The sequence below is a fragment of the Odontesthes bonariensis genome, chromosome 9, assembly GCF_027942865.1.
Source record: "Odontesthes bonariensis isolate fOdoBon6 chromosome 9, fOdoBon6.hap1, whole genome shotgun sequence".
In the NCBI taxonomy this organism is placed as follows: Eukaryota; Metazoa; Chordata; class Actinopteri; order Atheriniformes; family Atherinopsidae; genus Odontesthes; species Odontesthes bonariensis.
This window is the reverse complement of record NC_134514.1, coordinates 38,966,538-38,986,643: the sequence shown is the minus strand read 5'-3', so window position 1 is coordinate 38,986,643 and position 20,106 is coordinate 38,966,538.

Here is a 20,106-nt window from a genome sequence, read left to right as displayed (position 1 = left end):
GCCCACAGAGTCGGTGTTCACGCCCAAACAGTCGGTGCTCATGCCCACAGAGTCGGTGCTCACGCCCACAGAGTCGGTGTTCACTCCCACAGAGTAGGTGCTCACGCCCACAGAGACGGTGTTCACCCCAACAGAGTCGGTGCTCACGCCCACAGAGACGGTGTTCACTCCCACAGAGTCGGTGCTCACGCCCACAGAGTCGGTGTTCACTGCCACAGAGTCGGGGCTCACCCCCACAGAGTCGGTGTTCACCCCCACAGAGTCGGTGTTCATGCCCACAGAGACGGTGTTCACCCCCACAGAGTCGGTGCTCACGCCCACAGAGTCGGTGTTCACCCCCAGAGAGTCGGTGCTCACCCCCACAGAGTCGGTGTTCACTCCCACAGAGTCGGTGCTCACCCCCACAGAGTCGGTGTTCACTCCCACAGAGTCGGTGTTCACGCCCACAGAGACGGTGTTCACTCCCACAGAGTCGGTGCTCACGCCCAAAGAGTCGGTGCTCACGCCCAAAAAGTCGGTGCTCACGCCCACAGAGTCGGTGTTCAAGCCCACAGAGTCGGTGCTCACGCCCACAGAGTCGGTGCTCACGCCCACAGAGTCGGTGTTCACGCCCAGAGAGTCGGTGTTCACGCCCAAACAGTCGGTGCTCATGCCCACAGAGTCGGTGTTCACTCCCACAGAGTCGGTGCTCACGCCCACAAAGACGGTGTTCACCCCCACAGAGTCGGTGTTCACGCCCACAGAGTCGGTGTTCGCGCCCACAGAGACGGTGTTCACCCCAACAGAGTCGGTGCTCACGCCCACAGAGTCGGTGTTCACCCCCACAGAGACGGTGTTCACCCCAACAGAGTCGGTGCTCACGCCCACAAAGACGGTGTTCACCCCCACAGAGTCGGTGTTCACGCCCACAGAGTCGGTGTTCACTCCCACAGAGTCGGTGCTCACGCCCACAGAGTCGGTGTTTACCCCCACAGAGTCGTTGCTCATGCCCACAGAGTCGGTGTTCACTCCCACAGAGTCGGTGTTCACCCCCACAGAGTCGGTGTTCACGCCCACACAGTCGGTGCTCACGCCCACAGAGTCGGTGCTCACGCCCACAGAGTCCGTGTTCACCCCCACAGAGTCGGTGTTCACGCCCACAGAGACGGTGTTCACTCCCACAGAGTCGGTGCTCATGCCCACAGAGTCGGTGCTCACCCCCACAGAGTCGGTGTTCACCCCCAGAGAGTCGGTGTTCACGCCCACACAGTCGGTGCTCACGCCCACAGAGTCGGTGTTCACGCCCACACAGTCGGTGATCACGCCCACAGAGTCGGTGTTCACGCCCACAGAGTCGGTGTTCACGCCCACAGAGTCGGTGTTCACGCCCACACAGTCGGTGCTCACGCCCACAGAGTCGGTGTTCACGCCCACACAGTCGGTGCTCACGCCCACAGAGTCCGTGTTCACGCCCACAGAGTCGGTGCTCACGCCCACAGAGTCGGTGTTCATGCCCACAGAGTGGGTGCTCACGCCCACAGAGTCGGTGTTCACGCCCACAGAGTCGGTGTTCACTCCCACAGAGTCGGTGCTCAAGCCCACAGAGACGGTGTTCACCCCCACAGAGACGGTGTTCACTCCCACAGAGTCGGTGCTCACGCCCACAGAGACGGTGTTCACCCCCACAGAATCAGTGCTCACGCCCACAGAGTGGGTGCTCACGCCCACAGAGTCGGTGTTCACGCCCACAGAGACGGTGTTCACCCCAACAGAGTCGAAGCTCACGCCCACAGAGTGGGTGCTCACGCCCACAGAGTCGGTGTTCACCCCCACAGAGCTGGTGTTCACCCCCACAGAGTCGGTGCTCACGCCCACAGAGTCGGTGTTCACGCCCACAGAGTCGGTGTTTACGCCCACAGAGTCGGTGTTCACGCCCAAACAGTCGGTGCTCACGCCCACAGAGTAGGTGTTCACGCCCACACAGTCGGTGCTCACGCCCACAGAGTTGGTGTTCACGCCCACAGAGTCGGTGCTCACGCCCACAGAGTCGGTGTTCACGCCCACAGAGTCGGTGCTCACGCCCACAGAGTCGGTGTTCACGCCCACAGAGTCGGTGCTCACGCCCACAGAGACGGTGTTCACCCCCACAGAGTCGGTGTTCACGCCCACAGAGACGGTGTTCACTCCCACAGAGTCGGTGCTCACGCCCACAGAGACGGTGTTCACCCCCAAAGAGTCGGTGCTCACGCCCACAGAGTGGGTGCTCACGTCCACAGAGTCGGTGCTCACGCCCACAGAGACGGTGTTCACCCCCACAGAGTCGGTGCTCACGCCCACAGAGACGGTGTTCACCCCCACAGAGTCGGTGCTCACGCCCACAGAGTGGGTTCTCACGCCCACAGAGTCGGTGTTCACGCCCACAGAGTCGGTGCTCACGCCCACAGAGTGGGTGCTCACGCCCACAGAGTCGGTGTTCACGCCCACAGAGACGGTGCTCACGCCCACAGAGTCGGTGCTCACGCCCACAGAGTCGGTGCTCACGCCCACAGAGTCGGTGTTCACCCCCACAGAGTCGGTGTTTACCCCCACAGAGTCGTTGCTCACGCCCACAGAGTCGGTGTTCACGCCCACAGAGTCGGTGTTCACCCCCACAGAGTCGGTGTTCACTCCCACAGAGTCGGTGTTCACGCCCACACAGTCGGTGCTCAGTCCCACAGAGTCGGTGTTCACGCCCACACAGTCGGTGCTCACGCCCACAGAGTCGGTGTTCACGCCCACAGAGTGGGTGCTCACGCCCACAGAGTCGGTGTTCACTCCCACAGAGTCGGTGCTCACGCCCACAGAGACGGTGTTCACCCCCACAGAGACGGTGTTCACTCCCACAGAGTCGGTGCTCACGCCCACAGAGTCGGTGTTCACGCCCACAGAGACGGTGTTCACCCCAACAGAGTCGGTGCTCACGCCCACAGAGTGGGTGCTCACGCCCACAGAGTCGGTGTTCACCCCCACAGAGTGGGTGCTCACGCCCACAGAGTCGGTGTTCACGCCCACAGAGTCGGTTTTCACTCCCACAGAGTCGGTGCTCACGCCCACAGAGTGGGTGCTCACGCCCACAGAGTGGGTGTTCACGCCCACAGAGTGGGTGCTCACGCCCACAGAGTCGGTGTTCACGCCCACAGAGACGGTGTTCACCCCAACAGAGTCGGTGCTCACGCCCACAGAGTGGGTGCTCACGCCCACAGAGTCGGTGTTCACCCCCACAGAGTGGGTACTCACGCCCACAGAGTCGGTGTTCACGCCCACAGAGTCGGTGTTCACTCCCACAGAGTCGGTGCTCACGCCCACAGAGACGGTGTTCACCCCCACAGAGACGGTGTTCACTCCCACAGAGTCGGTGCTCACGCCCACAGAGACGGTGTTCACCCCCACAGAGTCGGTGCTCACGCCCACAGAGTGGGTGCTCACGCCCACAGAGTCGGTGTTCACGCCCACAGAGACGGTGTTCACCCCAACAGAGTCGGTGCTCACGCCCACAGAGTGGGTGCTCACGCCCACAGAGTCGGTGTTCACCCTCACAGAGTCGGTGTTTACCCCCACAGAGTCGTTGCTCACGCCCACAGAGTCGGTGTTCACGCCCACAGAGTCGTTGTTCACACCCAAACAGTCGGTGCTCACGCCCACAGAGTCGGTGTTCACGCCCACACAGTCGGTGCTCACGCCCACAGAGTCGGTGCTCACGCCCACACAGTCGGTGTTCACGCCCACACAGTCGGTGCTCACGCCCACAGAGTCGGTGTTCACTCCCACAGAGTCGGTGCTCACGCCCACAGAGACGGTGTTCACCCCCACAGAGTCGGTGTTCACGCCCACAGAGACGGTGTTCACTCCCACAGAGTCGGTGCTCACGCCCACAGAGACGGTGTTCACGCCCACAGAGTTGGTGCTCATGCCCACAGAGTCGGTGCTCACGCCCACAGAGTCGGTGTTCACCCCCACAGAGACGGTGTTCACCCCCACAGAGTGGGTGCTCACGCCCACAGAGTCGGTGTTAACCCTCACAGAGTCGGTGTTCACGCCCACAGAGTCGGTGCTCACGCCCACAGAGTCGGTGTTCACCCCCACAGAGTGGGTGCTCCCGCCCACAGAGACGGTGTTAACCCTCACAGAGTCGGTGTTCACGCCCACAGAGTCGGTGCTCACGCCCACAGAGACGGTGTTCACCCCCACAGAGTCGGTGCTCACGCCCACAGAGTGGGTGCTCACGCCCACAGAGTCGGTGTTCACGCCCACAGAGACGGTGTTCACCCCAACAGAGTCGGTGCTCACGCCCACAGAGTGGGTGCTCACGCCCACAGAGTCGGTGTTCACCCTCACAGAGTCGGTGTTTACCCCCACAGAGACGGTGTTCACCCCCACAGAGTCGGTGTTCACGCCCACAGAGACGGTGTTCACTCCCACAGAGTCGGTGCTCACGCCCACAGAGACGGTGTTCACCCCCAAAGAGTCGGTGCTCACGCCCACAGAGTGGGTGCTCACGTCCACAGAGTCGGTGCTCACGCCCACAGAGACGGTGTTCACCCCCACAGAGTCGGTGCTCACGCCCACAGAGACGGTGTTCACCCCCACAGAGTCGGTGCTCACGCCCACAGAGTGGGTTCTCACGCCCACAGAGTCGGTGTTCACGCCCACAGAGTCGGTGCTCACGCCCACAGAGTGGGTGCTCACGCCCACAGAGTCGGTGTTCACGCCCACAGAGACGGTGCTCACGCCCACAGAGTCGGTGCTCACGCCCACAGAGTCGGTGCTCACGCCCACAGAGTCGGTGTTCACCCCCACAGAGTCGGTGTTTACCCCCACAGAGTCGTTGCTCACGCCCACAGAGTCGGTGTTCACGCCCACAGAGTCGGTGTTCACCCCCACAGAGTCGGTGTTCACTCCCACAGAGTCGGTGTTCACGCTCACACAGTCGGTGCTCAGTCCCACAGAGTCGGTGTTCACGCCCACACAGTCGGTGCTCACGCCCACAGAGTCGGTGTTCACGCCCACAGAGTGGGTGCTCACGCCCACAGAGTCGGTGTTCACTCCCACAGAGTCGGTGCTCACGCCCACAGAGACGGTGTTCACCCCCACAGAGACGGTGTTCACTCCCACAGAGTCGGTGCTCACGCCCACAGAGTCGGTGTTCACGCCCACAGAGACGGTGTTCACCCCAACAGAGTCGGTGCTCACGCCCACAGAGTGGGTGCTCACGCCCACAGAGTCGGTGTTCACCCCCACAGAGTGGGTGCTCACGCCCACAGAGTCGGTGTTCACGCCCACAGAGTCGGTTTTCACTCCCACAGAGTCGGTGCTCACGCCCACAGAGTGGGTGCTCACGCCCACAGAGTGGGTGTTCACGCCCACAGAGTGGGTGCTCACGCCCACAGAGTCGGTGTTCACGCCCACAGAGACGGTGTTCACCCCAACAGAGTCGGTGCTCACGCCCACAGAGTGGGTGCTCACGCCCACAGAGTCGGTGTTCACCCCCACAGAGTGGGTACTCACGCCCACAGAGTCGGTGTTCACGCCCACAGAGTCGGTGTTCACTCCCACAGAGTCGGTGCTCACGCCCACAGAGACGGTGTTCACCCCCACAGAGACGGTGTTCACTCCCACAGAGTCGGTGCTCACGCCCACAGAGACGGTGTTCACCCCCACAGAGTCGGTGCTCACGCCCACAGAGTGGGTGCTCACGCCCACAGAGTCGGTGTTCACGCCCACAGAGACGGTGTTCACCCCAACAGAGTCGGTGCTCACGCCCACAGAGTGGGTGCTCACGCCCACAGAGTCGGTGTTCACCCTCACAGAGTCGGTGTTTACCCCCACAGAGTCGTTGCTCACGCCCACAGAGTCGGTGTTCACGCCCACAGAGTCGTTGTTCACACCCAAACAGTCGGTGCTCACGCCCACAGAGTCGGTGTTCACGCCCACACAGTCGGTGCTCACGCCCACAGAGTCGGTGCTCACGCCCACACAGTCGGTGTTCACGCCCACACAGTCGGTGCTCACGCCCACAGAGTCGGTGTTCACTCCCACAGAGTCGGTGCTCACGCCCACAGAGACGGTGTTCACCCCCACAGAGTCGGTGTTCACGCCCACAGAGACGGTGTTCACTCCCACAGAGTCGGTGCTCACGCCCACAGAGACGGTGTTCACGCCCACAGAGTTGGTGCTCATGCCCACAGAGTCGGTGCTCACGCCCACAGAGTCGGTGTTCACCCCCACAGAGACGGTGTTCACCCCCACAGAGTGGGTGCTCACGCCCACAGAGTCGGTGTTAACCCTCACAGAGTCGGTGTTCACGCCCACAGAGTCGGTGCTCACGCCCACAGAGTCGGTGTTCACCCCCACAGAGTGGGTGCTCCCGCCCACAGAGACGGTGTTAACCCTCACAGAGTCGGTGTTCACGCCCACAGAGTCGGTGCTCACGCCCACAGAGACGGTGTTCACCCCCACAGAGTCGGTGCTCACGCCCACAGAGTGGGTGCTCACGCCCACAGAGTCGGTGTTCACGCCCACAGAGACGGTGTTCACCCCAACAGAGTCGGTGCTCACGCCCACAGAGTGGGTGCTCACGCCCACAGAGTCGGTGTTCACCCTCACAGAGTCGGTGTTTACCCCCACAGAGTCGTTGCTCACGCCCACAGAGTCGGTGTTCACGCCCACAGAGTCGTTGTTCACGCCCAAACAGTCGGTGCTCACGCCCACAGAGTCGGTGTTCACGCCCACACAGTCGGTGCTCACGCCCACAGAGTCGGTGCTCACGCCCACAGAGTGGGTGTTCACGCCCACAGAGTGGGTGCTCACGCCCACAGAGTCGGTGTTCACGCCCACAGAGACGGTGTTCACCCCAACAGAGTCGGTGCTCACGCCCACAGAGTGGGTGCTCACGCCCACAGAGTCGGTGTTCACCCCCACAGAGTGGGTGCTCACGCCCACAGAGTCGGTGTTCACGCCCACAGAGTCGGTGTTCACTCCCACAGAGTCGGTGCTCACGCCCACAGAGACGGTGTTCACCCCCACAGAGACGGTGTTCACTCCCACAGAGTCGGTGCTCACGCCCACAGAGACGGTGTTCACCCCCACAGAGTCGGTGCTCACGCCCACAGAGTGGGTGCTCACGCCCACAGAGTCGGTGTTCACGCCCACAGAGACGGTGTTCACCCCAACAGAGTCGGTGCTCACGCCCACAGAGTGGGTGCTCACGCCCACAGAGTCGGTGTTCACCCTCACAGAGTCGGTGTTCACCCTCACAGAGTCGGTGTTTACCCCCACAGAGTCGTTGCTCACGCCCACAGAGTCGGTGTTCACGCCCACAGAGTCGTTGTTCACACCCAAACAGTCGGTGCTCACGCCCACAGAGTCGGTGTTCACGCCCACACAGTCGGTGCTCACGCCCACAGAGTCGGTGCTCACGCCCACACAGTCGGTGTTCACGCCCACACAGTCGGTGCTCACGCTCACAGAGTCGGTGTTCACTCCCACAGAGTCGGTGCTCACGCCCACAGAGACGGTGTTCACCCCCACAGAGTCGGTGTTCACGCCCACAGAGACGGTGTTCACTCCCACAGAGTCGGTGCTCACGCCCACAGAGACGGTGTTCACGCCCACAGAGTTGGTGCTCATGCCCACAGAGTCGGTGCTCACGCCCACAGAGTCGGTGTTCACCCCCACAGAGACGGTGTTCACCCCCACAGAGTGGGTGCTCACGCCCACAGAGTCGGTGTTAACCCTCACAGAGTCGGTGTTCACGCCCACAGAGTCGGTGCTCACGCCCACAGAGTCGGTGTTCACCCCCACAGAGTGGGTGCTCCCGCCCACAGAGACGGTGTTAACCCTCACAGAGTCGGTGTTCACGCCCACAGAGTCGGTGCTCACGCCCACAGAGTCGGTGTTCACTCCCACAGAGTCGGTGCTCACGCCCACAGAGACGGTGTTCACCCCCACAGAGTCGGTGCTCACGCCCACAGAGTGGGTGCTCACGCCCACAGAGTCGGTGTTCACGCCCACAGAGTCGGTGCTCACGCCCACAGAGTCGGTGCTCACGCCCACAGAGTGGGTGCTCACGCCCACAGAGTCGGTGTTCACCCTCACAGAGTCGGTGTTTACCCCCACAGAGTCGTTGCTCACGCCCACAGAGTCGGTGTTCACGCCCACAGAGTCGTTGTTCACGCCCAAACAGTCGGTGCTCACGCCCACAGAGTCGGTGTTCACGCCCACACAGTCGGTGCTCACGCCCACAGAGTCGGTGCTCACGCCCACACAGTCGGTGCTCACGCCCACAGAGTCGGTGTTCACTCCCACAGAGTCGGTGCTCACGCCCACAGAGACGGTGTTCACCCCCACAGAGTCGGTGCTCACGCCCACACAGTCGGTGTTCACCCCCACAGAGACGGTGTTCACTCCCACAGAGTCGGTGCTCACGCCCACAGAGACGGTGTTCACCCCCACAGAGTTGGTGCTCATGCCCACAGAGTGGGTGCTCACGCCCACAGAGTCGGTGTTCACGCCCACAGAGTCGGTGCTCACGCCCACAGAGTCGGTGCTCACGCCCACAGAGTCGGTGTTCACCCCCACAGAATGGGTGCTCCCGCCCACAGAGACGGTGTTCACCCCCACAGAGTCGGTGCTCACGCCCACAGAGACGGTGCTCACGCCCACAGAGTCGGTGCTCACGCCCACAGAGTCGGTGCTCACGCCCACAGAGTCGGTGTTCACGCCCACAGACGCATCCAAGTCTCCTGTCCCGGCCGCCTCCAGGGCCCAAGTCTCCTGTGCCCCGGCCGCCTCCAGGGCCCAAGTCTCCTGTGCCCCGGCCGCCTCCAGGGCCCAAGTCTCCTGTGCCCCGGCCGCCTCTAGGGCCCAAGTCTCCTGTCCCGGCCGCCTCCAGGGCCCAAGTCTCCTGTGTCCCGGCCGCCTCCAGGGCCCAAGTCTCCTGTGCCCCGGCCGCCTCTAGGGCCCAAGTCTCCTGTCCCGGCCGCCTCCAGGGCCCAAGTCTCCCGTGTCCCGGCCGCCTCCAGGGCCCAAGTCTCCCGTGCCCCGGCCGCCTCCAGGGCCCAAGTCTCCCGTGTCCCGGCCGCCTCCCGGGCCAAAGTCTCCTGTGTCCCGGCCGCCTCCAGCATCCAAGTCGCCGACCCCTGTCAATAACTTGCCTTGCCTCCTCTCGTTGGTCCCGCTCTGGAGGGAGCCCAAGGGGGCTCGCCTCCTCCACTTCCTGTTCCTGCTTCTGAGGAACATGACATAATGAAGTCAAACTCTCGCGCATATTGAAAACCTTGTACGCATACGAATGAAATGCTCTCATACAAATAACTGAAAAATCCTGCACTCACACACTCTGGTAAAAATCTCTCATATAAACATATGAAACTGCCCGATCTGGTGAAAACTATTCAGTCTCATGGCACTTTACAGCTGTTAGTGATGGTGGGTGTGTTCTATTTCACCTGTTAGAGTAAACTTTGGAGTAAACATCTGAATCACTGCAGCAAGGTGTCTTTGGTAGAATTTGTTAATACTATTTTGAATTTGGACATGCTTAGAACCTAAAAGACATATAATGTTCCTCTGAAACTTGACTGTTTTTCTGATCATGTTTAGATGAGAATGTAATCTGGCTGGAAGTTTTCACTTTTTTTTTTTTTTTTTTTTTTTTTTTTTAGTTTACTCAACTATGTCTTACCCTTAAGTTTGCAGTGGAGTTCACAAGTCTCTCCCAGTAGGATCCCTCTGTCAACTACATGAAAGCTGTAGATCAGCGGATCTTTGTTTAGTACGGTGCGTTTTACCATCCCCTCAATGGGAACCGATTCATAATCTAAAGAACAAAAAAAATAAATAATAAATACTGTGGACAATCATTCCATATGCAGTTCACTGAAATATTCTGACAATGACTTTGTCAGAAACCCAGGAAGCAACAGGGCTGCAGAGAGGAGAGCAGGATCCATCATCATGTCTTTTCTACAGCAGAGGTAACAGAAGTAACAGCACAGGGTGGCTGTGGTGACTGGAGCAAATATACACCTGTGAGTTCCTGTGTTTTATTCCACTTATCCATGTTTACATATATGTATGGACTGAACTTTGTTGATCTTAGTCATAAAAATCTGATCAGTCTTTTCCACTGAGCCAACTCATATGTCACTTTTTATTACGAAAAAAACACGTTTGCACTGATAAATTTTTCGATCGTGCAGAATGAGCAGAGGCATGCCAGTATGCTGCGTCATGTGAGTAAACCAGCACACAGTGCCATGACCTTTCAGGATTGTTGTATGATTACCTTGGGAAGAAGTTAAATAAACCATCTGGCACGTCAGGTTGGGTGTGTTATTAAGGTTGCTTAAAACTTGCAAGTCACCTTGAACTAGCAAAAACCAAAATGTAGAAATTAAGAAAATGTCTGCTATATATAATCTATCTAGCAGGCATGCCTCTGCTCATTCTGCACTATCTAAAGAAGATATAAATATGTAAATAGTCCGGGGATCCGGGGATTCTGAAAGTAGTACATTAAATACCCCAATACAAAAAAAAAAAGAGTTCTCTAGGTCCCCTATATGTCCCGCTAGGTCCCTCCAAAGCCAGCAGGTTTGTTTACAAAATTGCAGACCGGACCGGTAAAAGGTAACCAATCAGGTTACGAGCTGGGCTCTGCTGCCTGTCAATCACCGATTGTGCACGCGCGATACAAGGTAGGCTCGTCCCCACGCTTATTTATCTGGACTATTGAACTTCATTACGGGCTAGTCTACTTACTGTGTCTTCCATGATCGCAAATGACAGGTGAGTTGATGAATGAGGAGTCGTGTAAGCGCATCTGGCGTGCACGTCTACGTGCACGAGTTCTCATGTGTTTTGATGGGGCGGGACAGGAAGTTGAATAACTTTTTATTTTTCGGTTAAAAAATAAGCATTTCTTGCATTTTGCGACTACGGAGGTCACCGTTTTCAACTTCAAGCGTTCTGATAGATCATGTAAACTCTTAAAATGCCAAAAATTAGGACTTTACGTATGACAACAACAAATCCTGCAGACTGCAGCTTTAAACTGAGAAATCGATGAGAAGCGCCGCGAAAATGGTCGGATCCGCCTCTCTGGCTGCAAAGCGCGCTCCCGACACAGGGGGAACAAGACCGGTCCGCCCCCCTCTCCCCCTCTCTGCTCTGACTGCTCCCACTCAGCGGAGATGCTGTAGATGCTGGCGGGCTGCGCAGACACGGGGACCGGCTCACAGAGAGAGTTCAGCGGGCTGCGCAGACACGGGGACCGGCTCACAGAGAGAGTTAAGCGGGCTGCTCAGACACGGGGACCGGCTCACAGAGAGAGGTCAGCGTGCTGCTCAGACACGGGGACCGGCTTACAGAGAGAGGTCAGCGGGCTGCTCAGACACGGGGACCGGTTTACAGAGAGAGTTCAGCGGGCTGCGCAGACACGGGGACCGGCTCACAGAGAGAGTTCAGCGGGCTGCTCAGACACGGGGACCGGCTCACAGAGAGAGGTCAGCGGGCTGCTCAGACACGGGGACCGGCTTACAGAGAGAGGTCAGCGGGCTGCTCAGACACGGGGACCGGCTCACAGAGAGAGGTCAGCGGGCTGCTCAGACACGGGGACCGGCTCACAGAGAGAGGTCAGCGGGCTGCTCAGACACGGGGACCGGCTCACAGAGAGTTCAGCCGTCGGGGAGAAGAACATCTAAATGTAAGCCCGTTGCCTTCTCCTTTCCATTGTGTCTGATCAGAAAGCTGACAGGTGTTTCTTTGTTCTTCTTCTCCTCTCATCTTTGCTTATAGAGGATGTAACACCTCAGGCTGCCCACAGTTTGACTGGATTTGAATAAAAAGCTGCTTTTACACCGTGATGAAGCTCTGCTTTCCCTCTGCTCTGAGTGGAACCCTCTGAAAACTTTCAAACTAAGCTACAGTATATTTAGAGCAAGAAAAACCCTTTAAGACATATTTCAGTCATGTCATTTTCAGGAGTTTTGTCTCTAACATACTTTCATTTGAGTGGCTTTTTCTCAAAGGAGAGCACGCCGCTGAAATGTGACATTGAATCTATAATCAGTCGTACAGCGAGCATCAGGTTATTCTTAGGGAGTCATAATCCATAATCCATGTTGTAATCAGTGCATTTGAAATGCTCTCCTGACCTGGGAAACTTCATTTGTTCACTGCAGATGTTTTACTGCCTTACTGACTTACTAACTGTTACTGAACTACTGCCATCAAATAAAAAGGCAAAGTTAAAGTCTGTTTAAATTAAAATATGCTAAAGTGGAAATGAAAGTGCTGGAAAAAGTTGAAGTAGATGTTCATGACTTTTTTCCACTGTTACACACTTTACACTGACAGGTGAGGAAAACTCTGGATTCCTGTGTCCTGAACACCAACCAGGAATGTACATGAGCTTTGAAGGCTTTTTTTCTGTCAAAGCCTCTTCAGTGAATTAGTTCTCATTCCTACAAAGTCATGGGAGACCAGCAGTGTTAACCTACTTCCTTGGTTCGGATCTTAATATGCCTCTTTTCAGTCTTCTTACGTTATGTAAGAACAGCCATTCTGCTGCTGTTCACTCAAAACAACCGTAAGATCGGGTTGAAGACTTAAAAAGGCCATTTTTCTCATGTACTAGGGATTGAAACATATACAATTTATATATATATATATATATAAAAACATAAATAATCCATACAAATATATGTCTAGATGGAGATATATGGAGAAATATATATCCACATCAACAGGTCAAATTGAGTCTTAAAGGCACTGACTTTGCCTCAGTGAGAAGACATCTTATCTGACCTAATCTTAATTTATATAATATCATTTTATCTTCTCTTGCTCTGCAGATTTTTTTTCTAGAAATCAATATGATGTACTTCCTTGATTCCTTTGCTGGTGGTCATTTTGAAAATAATACCACATCTAAGTATTTATTAAGCCTTGAGTAAAGTAACCCCATCCACATCCATCTTGTCTATTGGAAAATTATTTTTACTAAAGAATTATAATTATTCTGAAATAATAAAATCTGTTTTTGCTGCTTACCCGGCACGGGTGGGAGATGTGATATTTCCAACTGTATGCTGGGGTAGGTCCAGACTTGTAAACTTTTTAGCGTTTTATGGTCAGTTCACGTCTTTGTAAGTTTCTTTTTTGTTATTTTGGATCTCTTTATAGTTGCTTGGAGTTTCCCTTTGTTCATTTGTAAGGTGTTTTCCTTTTAGTTTATTTGCATTTTTAGTCACTATTTAGCCTTTTATGGTCATTTTTGTGTTGTTTTTATGTGCCACTGGCATAGTTTTGTCACACATTCATTATTATTTGAACCCTAACCCACATACAATCGATAGATACTGACAAAACTAGGAAATTGATGTCAACAAATTACCACTCTACAACGGCAACTCTAGCTCAGCAGGAAGAGCAGTCCTCTGCCAATCAGAAGGTTGGTGGTTCGACTGCGTCTCAGTGTTTGGATGTGTGTAAGAGAGGAAAAAAGGACTGTAGCCTCTAACGTCGTATAGACTAAGATGTGCTGTAGTGCTTATAGTGTAAAAGTGGTCTACCAGAATAGAAAACCACTGTATAAGTTTAAGGGACCTGCATTTTAAGTGATTTTTAAGATTGACTAATCAAGCCAGTTAAAGTCGATTAGTCGTGACGTCATCATTGAACTAACATTAATCATCAAAGCATTATTGTTCCTGTCGTCTGCTGTCACACGAGCATTTAGCTACAACACAGCACTCATTTTTCATGTCCTGATGTGCAGCATTTGTGACGGTTTAGTAAGTGAGTCCTCAGTGGGATGCTAGCCTCATCCGGCCTAATGTGCATCCATCTTTGTTGTCCAGCTGAATGAAATGCTGCCATGCTTTGCTTGGTTTTGTTGCTTCTGCTATAGGTGCAAAAACAGCGTCCGAACCAACATTTCCGTGTCTCTGCGTAGTGAAACGGAAGTCTTAAACAAGAAATATCTGCCCTAAACAAGAATCTTCAATAAGTAGTGGACCATGTGTGCCGTTCCGACTAATCGATTAGTCGTGCACATCCATAAGTTCAGTACATTTGATGATATCAGATCCAACACAGATAAGAAAAGGAATCAGTCCAGATCTAAATGTTCAATCAATTCTAATTAGCTTTGATTTGCTCTGTGACTTATAGGTTGATATGGGGCAGCGTCAGAGTTAAATGTGATGTAATTCTTATCCAGTTCAAAGCTTAGTCACAGCTGACATAAACAGCAGGCAGATATTAACTAACATATTAACTCATTTACACAACAACAAGTTTCATTCCTTCTTTGTCTTATTTACAACAGCTGGGTTTTTTTTCCATACAACCTGCTCTTCTTATCAGTAGAGTGTCAGGTGGTCTGTCTGGTCACATGACAATTAAAATGTCCTAATCATGGTTGCACCACACGTTATCTCTGGGTGGAGGTTTAGGTTTTGAACTGGCTTCATAGTACATCCCTCTGGGGCCTCCGGGGTATGAGCCCTAAACACAGCATCCAGAATAAGGACAAAATATGAGCAAACAAAGCTCAACTTCCCATTTTCTCTGTCTGTTCCAGCTGTGCGTGTTCCAGCTGTGTGTGTTCCAGCTGTGTGTGTTCCAGCTGTGCGTGTTCCAGCTGTGGCTGTTCCTGCTGTGTGTGTTCCTGCTGTGCCTGTTCCAGCTGTGGCTGTTCCAGCTGTGGCTGTTCCAGCTGTGTGTGTTCCAGCTGTGGCTGTTCCAGCTGTGGCTGTTCCAGCTGTGCCTGTTCCAGCTGTGGCTGTTCCAGCTGTGTGTGTTCCAGCTGTGGCTGTTCCAGCTGTGTGTGTTCCACCTGTGTGTGTTCCACCTGTGGCTGTTCCAGCTGTGCCTGTTCCAGCTGTACGTGTTCCAGCTGTGCCTGTTCCAGCTGTGCGTGTTCCAGCTGTACGTGTTCCAGCTGTGCCTGTTCCAGCTGTGCGTGTTCCAGCTGTACGTGTTCCAGCTGTACGTGTTCCAGCTGTGGCTGTTCCAGCTGTGCCTGTTCCAGCTGTGGCTGTTCCAGCTGTGTGTGTTCCACCTGTGGCTGTTCCAGCTGTGTGTGTTCCACCTGTGTGTGTTCCACCTGTGGCTGTTCCAGCTGTGCCTGTTCCAGCTGTACGTGTTCCAGCTGTGCCTGTTCCAGCTGTGCGTGTTCCAGCTGTACGTGTTCCAGCTGTGCCTGTTCCAGCTGTACGTGTTCCAGCTGTGCCTGTTCCAGCTGTACGTGTTCCAGCTGTGCCTGTTCCAGCTGTGCCTGTTCCAGCAGTGTGTGTTCCAGCTGTGCGTGTTCCAGCTGTACGTGTTCCAGCTGTACGTGTTCCAGCTGTGCGTGTTCCAGCTGTGCGTGTTCCAGCTGTGCCTGTTCCAGCTGTACGTGTTCCAGCTGTACGTGTTCCAGCTGTGCGTGTTCCAGCTGTACGTGTTCCAGCTGTGCCTGTTCCAGCTGTGCGTGTTCCAGCTGTACATGTTCCAGCTGTGCCTGTTCCAGCTGTGCGTGTTCCAGCTGTACGTGTTCCAGCTGTGTGTGTTCCAGCTGTGTGTGTTCCAGCTGTGTGTGTTCCAGCTGTGCGTTTTCCAGCTGTGGCTGTTCCAGCTGTGCCTGTTCCAGCTGTGCGTGTTCCAGCTGTACGTGTTCCAGCTGTGCCTGTTCCAGCTGTGCGTGTTCCAGCTGTACGTGTTCCAGCTGTGCCTGTTCCAGCTGTGCGTGTTCCAGCTGTACGTGTTCCAGCTGTGCCTGTTCCAGCTGTGCGTGTTCCAGCTGTACGTGTTCCAGCTGTGCGTGTTCCAGCTGTGCGTGTTCCAGCTGTGCGTGTTCCAGCTGTGGCTCATTTTGGCATGGTACCTATTTTTCACTTCTAAGCAACAATATACAGCTCACACATTTTTTCTCATCTTATTGAACACTGTTGAGTGTAGTTTCAATGTTTAAGCAATATGTCACATCCATTAAAAATATATTATGTGTTATGATGAGGAGGATTTTCTTTCAGTTTCAGCCGTTGCTCATCACTGGTCTCCAATAACAGCTGTTCAACTCCCACGTCTTCACTTTTTGATGAAGACAGATGTTACATGAATTAGACTAAAATCGGTGTATTTATGGCCATTCTCTGCACTGCTGTGACACTAGTAATACAATATGTATGCTTTATGCCTCATGTACCCTTATTCAGCCAGTGTGAAGATAATGTAGCATCGTAATAGCTCACATCGTAATGCAATGTTTCTGAATTCTGTAAGCTGGTTTAACAAATGTAGCAGACGAGTGACGACATGTGGCTGGATCTCCTGTTTCTGATGGCTGTGCTCCACAGTAACTGCTGCTTTCTGGATGTTCATGTGTGAGCACCATGTTGCAGTTGAATTGTTAACTAAAGTGAAAACACTTTAGTTAACAATTCAACTGCAATTCAACTGCAACAATTCATGTTGCAATTGTTAACTAAAGTGTTTTTTTAACATCCCTCAGGGATCATTTCCTCTTTGTGACATGTCTTGGAAAATAAAATTAGATCAAAGATAGGAGGTTCTGGTTGTCGTCAAGGTTTCTCACTGCTGCAGGAAGTGTTTGTCCTCTCTGACAACAGTGTCAACAACAACAACATGTAGGTGTTGCTATACAAAGTACTACAGAGAGCACATATCTTTCCAAGGTCTTCAAGTGGAAAACGTTCAGGGGAAAGTTGCCACTGCAGATGATGATCATGCCAGTTCCAACTATTCTCTCAGTAGTTCCGAGTACTGGACTCCATGTCCAAGTGGGAGGTGGAGAGTTGGTGAACAACACAAGGATATCATATACATTATTTTGGGGGGACAAATAAACTGTCATCATAGTCAAGGTAAATAACAGACACCCAGAACACAAAATCTTTTTTCTGAGTCTATCATCACTTTGATGTCTCCATTTAGCTGTGTGGATTTGACCACTTGGGTTCATTCCATTGGGCATTTAATCCAACTAGTGTAACAAGTCTTAGAGTCAGTAATGAATGTACAGTGGTACAGTAGATAATCTGAAAAGAAATGATCTCAGGTCACTGAGTTCTTTCCCCCCCACTGTCCCCTCAGTGGACCTTCTCTTTCTTTTTTCTTCTCCTTTTGTTGAGAACAGTGCAGTCCCGAGTTTACTCGTGACCTGTTGGCATACGTAACATGCCTCCCTTCTTCCCGACCCTCTTCTCAGGTAACTCTGGCACCAAAAAGACATCTCTGTCTGGCCTTTCCTTCCTTGCTGTCAGTGAAATGCATCTACACGGTGGTGTGATCTTAAGGGCAAATGAAGGAGCAGTTCATTCCCATACGTTGGCTTGGCTTGGTGCTTGGTACTGTAGCTGAGTCTGCAGATTTTTTCCCAAGCTGGTAACTCCTGCCCCCTCTTGCTCCGAGCAGATTAAGGGTAGAGAAGAAAGTTGATTTTAATCCCTAAAGGGATTAGGAATCTCATGAGTGATTAAATGAGACTTCTGTCTCAAAAAGGACAAATTACTGTACCACCACAGACTTGGGAACCATTTTTACAGTGGTCTTCACAAAGCAAAGTAGATTAAACATATCTACATTTCAGTGATCATTAATCACCCAGTGATCACATGCCGGGTTACATATTTGTACTGCTTGCGGTCTTTCCAGTTTTTCCTAATAAAAAGTGATATATATATATATATATATATATATATATGTGTGTGTATATGATACAAGAAAAAGTAATGAACACAAAAAAAATATCACTTTTTTTTTTCTTGCTCTTCTGCTTTTCTTGCTTTCGTGAAAACCTCTGACAATTGCTGAAGCATCAATATAACAGAACAGAACGTGATTTACACACCCATCCAAATAATTAAATTCAGGTGTTCCAGTCACTTCCGTGGCCACAGGTGTATAAATCCAAGCACCTCAGCCTGCAGACTGCTGCTACAAACATCTGTGAAAGAATGTTTCGCTCTCAGGAGCTCAGTGAACTCCAGCGTGGTACCATGATAGGATGCCACCTGTGCAACAAGTCCAGTGGTGAAACTTCCTCGCTGCTAAATATTCCACAGTCAGCTGTCAGTGGTGTTATAACAAAGTGGAAGCGATTGGGACCGACAGCAGCTCAGCCACGAAGTGGTCGGCCACGTAAAATGACAGAGCGGGGTCAGAGGATGCTGAGGCGCATGGTGCTCAGAGGTCACCAACTTTCTGCAGAGCCAATCGCTACAATTCAATTCATTTTTATTTATACAGCGCCAAATACAACAAATGTCATCTCAAGGCACTTAGATAATAAAGTCCAATTCAAGCCAATTGGAATTCAATTAATTGTAATCATAATTATTTATAAAATAATCCAATTCGTTCATATAGAGCCAATTCAAAAACAATTTCCTAGCTAAGGAAACCAACAGATTGAGCTGAAACTTGTCTTCAGTCCAATCTCCCGTCCTGAGCGTGCCTGAGGCGACTGTGGAGAGAAACGACTCCCTTTGAACAGGAAGAAACCTCTGGCAGAACCAGAACCAGGAAGGGTGACCATCCGCCTCGACCAGCTGGGGTTTGAGAAGACAGAAAAGAGGGGGGGGGTACTGTAACACCATTACAGACCTCCAAACTTCATGTGGCCTTCAGATTAGCTCCAGAACAGTGCGTAGAGAGCTTCATGGAATGGGTTTCCATGGCAACTGCATCCAAGCCATACATCACCAAGTGCAATGCAAAGCGTCGGATGCAGCGGTGCAAAGCACGCCGCCACTGGACTCTAGAGCAGTGGAGACGCCTTCTCTGGAGTGACCAATCACGCTTCTCCATCTATCAATCTGATGGAGGAGTCTGGCTTTGGCGGTTGCCAGGGGAACGGTACTTGTCTGACTGCATTGTGCCGAGTGTAAAGTTTGGTGGAGGGGGGATTATGGTGGGGGGTTGTTCTCCAGGAGCTGGGCTTGGCCCCTTAGTTCCAGTGAAAGGAACTCTGAATGCTTCAGCATACCAAGAGATTTTGGACCATTTCATGCTCCCATCTCTGTGGAAACAGTTTGGGGATGTTACTTAGGTTCATATGCCTGTAAAGGCAGATGAGCCAATACTTTTGGCAATGTAGTGTATTTGACTTTTTAGGTCATTAATGTGATGCTGTGTTCAGAAGAAACAATAGTAAACCATCTAATGCCCTGCTTTGTTTCCTGCCATCAACTGATGTAATGTGAGGTCATGTGTTTGATAGCAAATAAAGTGTGGAAGTGAGATCTAACTTTAGGAGCCCTCAAAGGGAAGTGGGCGACAATCTTTTTCCCTAGTGTATGAGCCTGTGGGGTAAAAAAGTTAGGGTTATTTTGCCAAGTGTTGGTTTTTGTGATAGTCCAACTCAACCACTGCTCTTGAATGACATCTGGCAGACTTGCATGTACAGTCAAAGGTCTGGAGCTCGAAAACATTAAATCATGATCTAAACAGAATGAAAAGGATTTGTGTCTCACATGTACTCTGAACAACAGTTACATACATGCTGTGTCAACATGTTACACACAAGCTTTGACAAGCTTATACATGGGAAAAAATCATTTATTATAGTCTGTCCACAAGTTATAGAGTCAGAAAAAAAGTGAATTTGGTCATACTTAGGAAGTGGATTAAATTTTATATATATATATATATATATATATATATACACACACACATACATACACATACATATACACGCTGAATCCGTCGGTCGGGTCGCGGGGGGGCTGGAGCCTATCCCAGCTGTCATTGGGCGAAGGGCGGGGTACACCCTGGACAGGCCGCCAGTCCATCACAGGTCCACACAGAGACACACCAGACGAACAACCATCCACACTCACTCCTCGGGACAATTTAGAGCCACCAGTTGCTGACTGAAGCATGTATTAGGTGGGAGGAAGCCGGAGAACCCGGAGAGAACCCACGCATACACGGGGAGAACATGCAGACTCCACACAGAAAGAACCAGCCGGGATTCGAACCAGGAACCCTCTGCTGTGAGGCGACATCGCTAACCACCACACCACATACATTTCTATGTATATAACATTTATTTAGCCTTTCAGGGCTCATAAAGTGAAA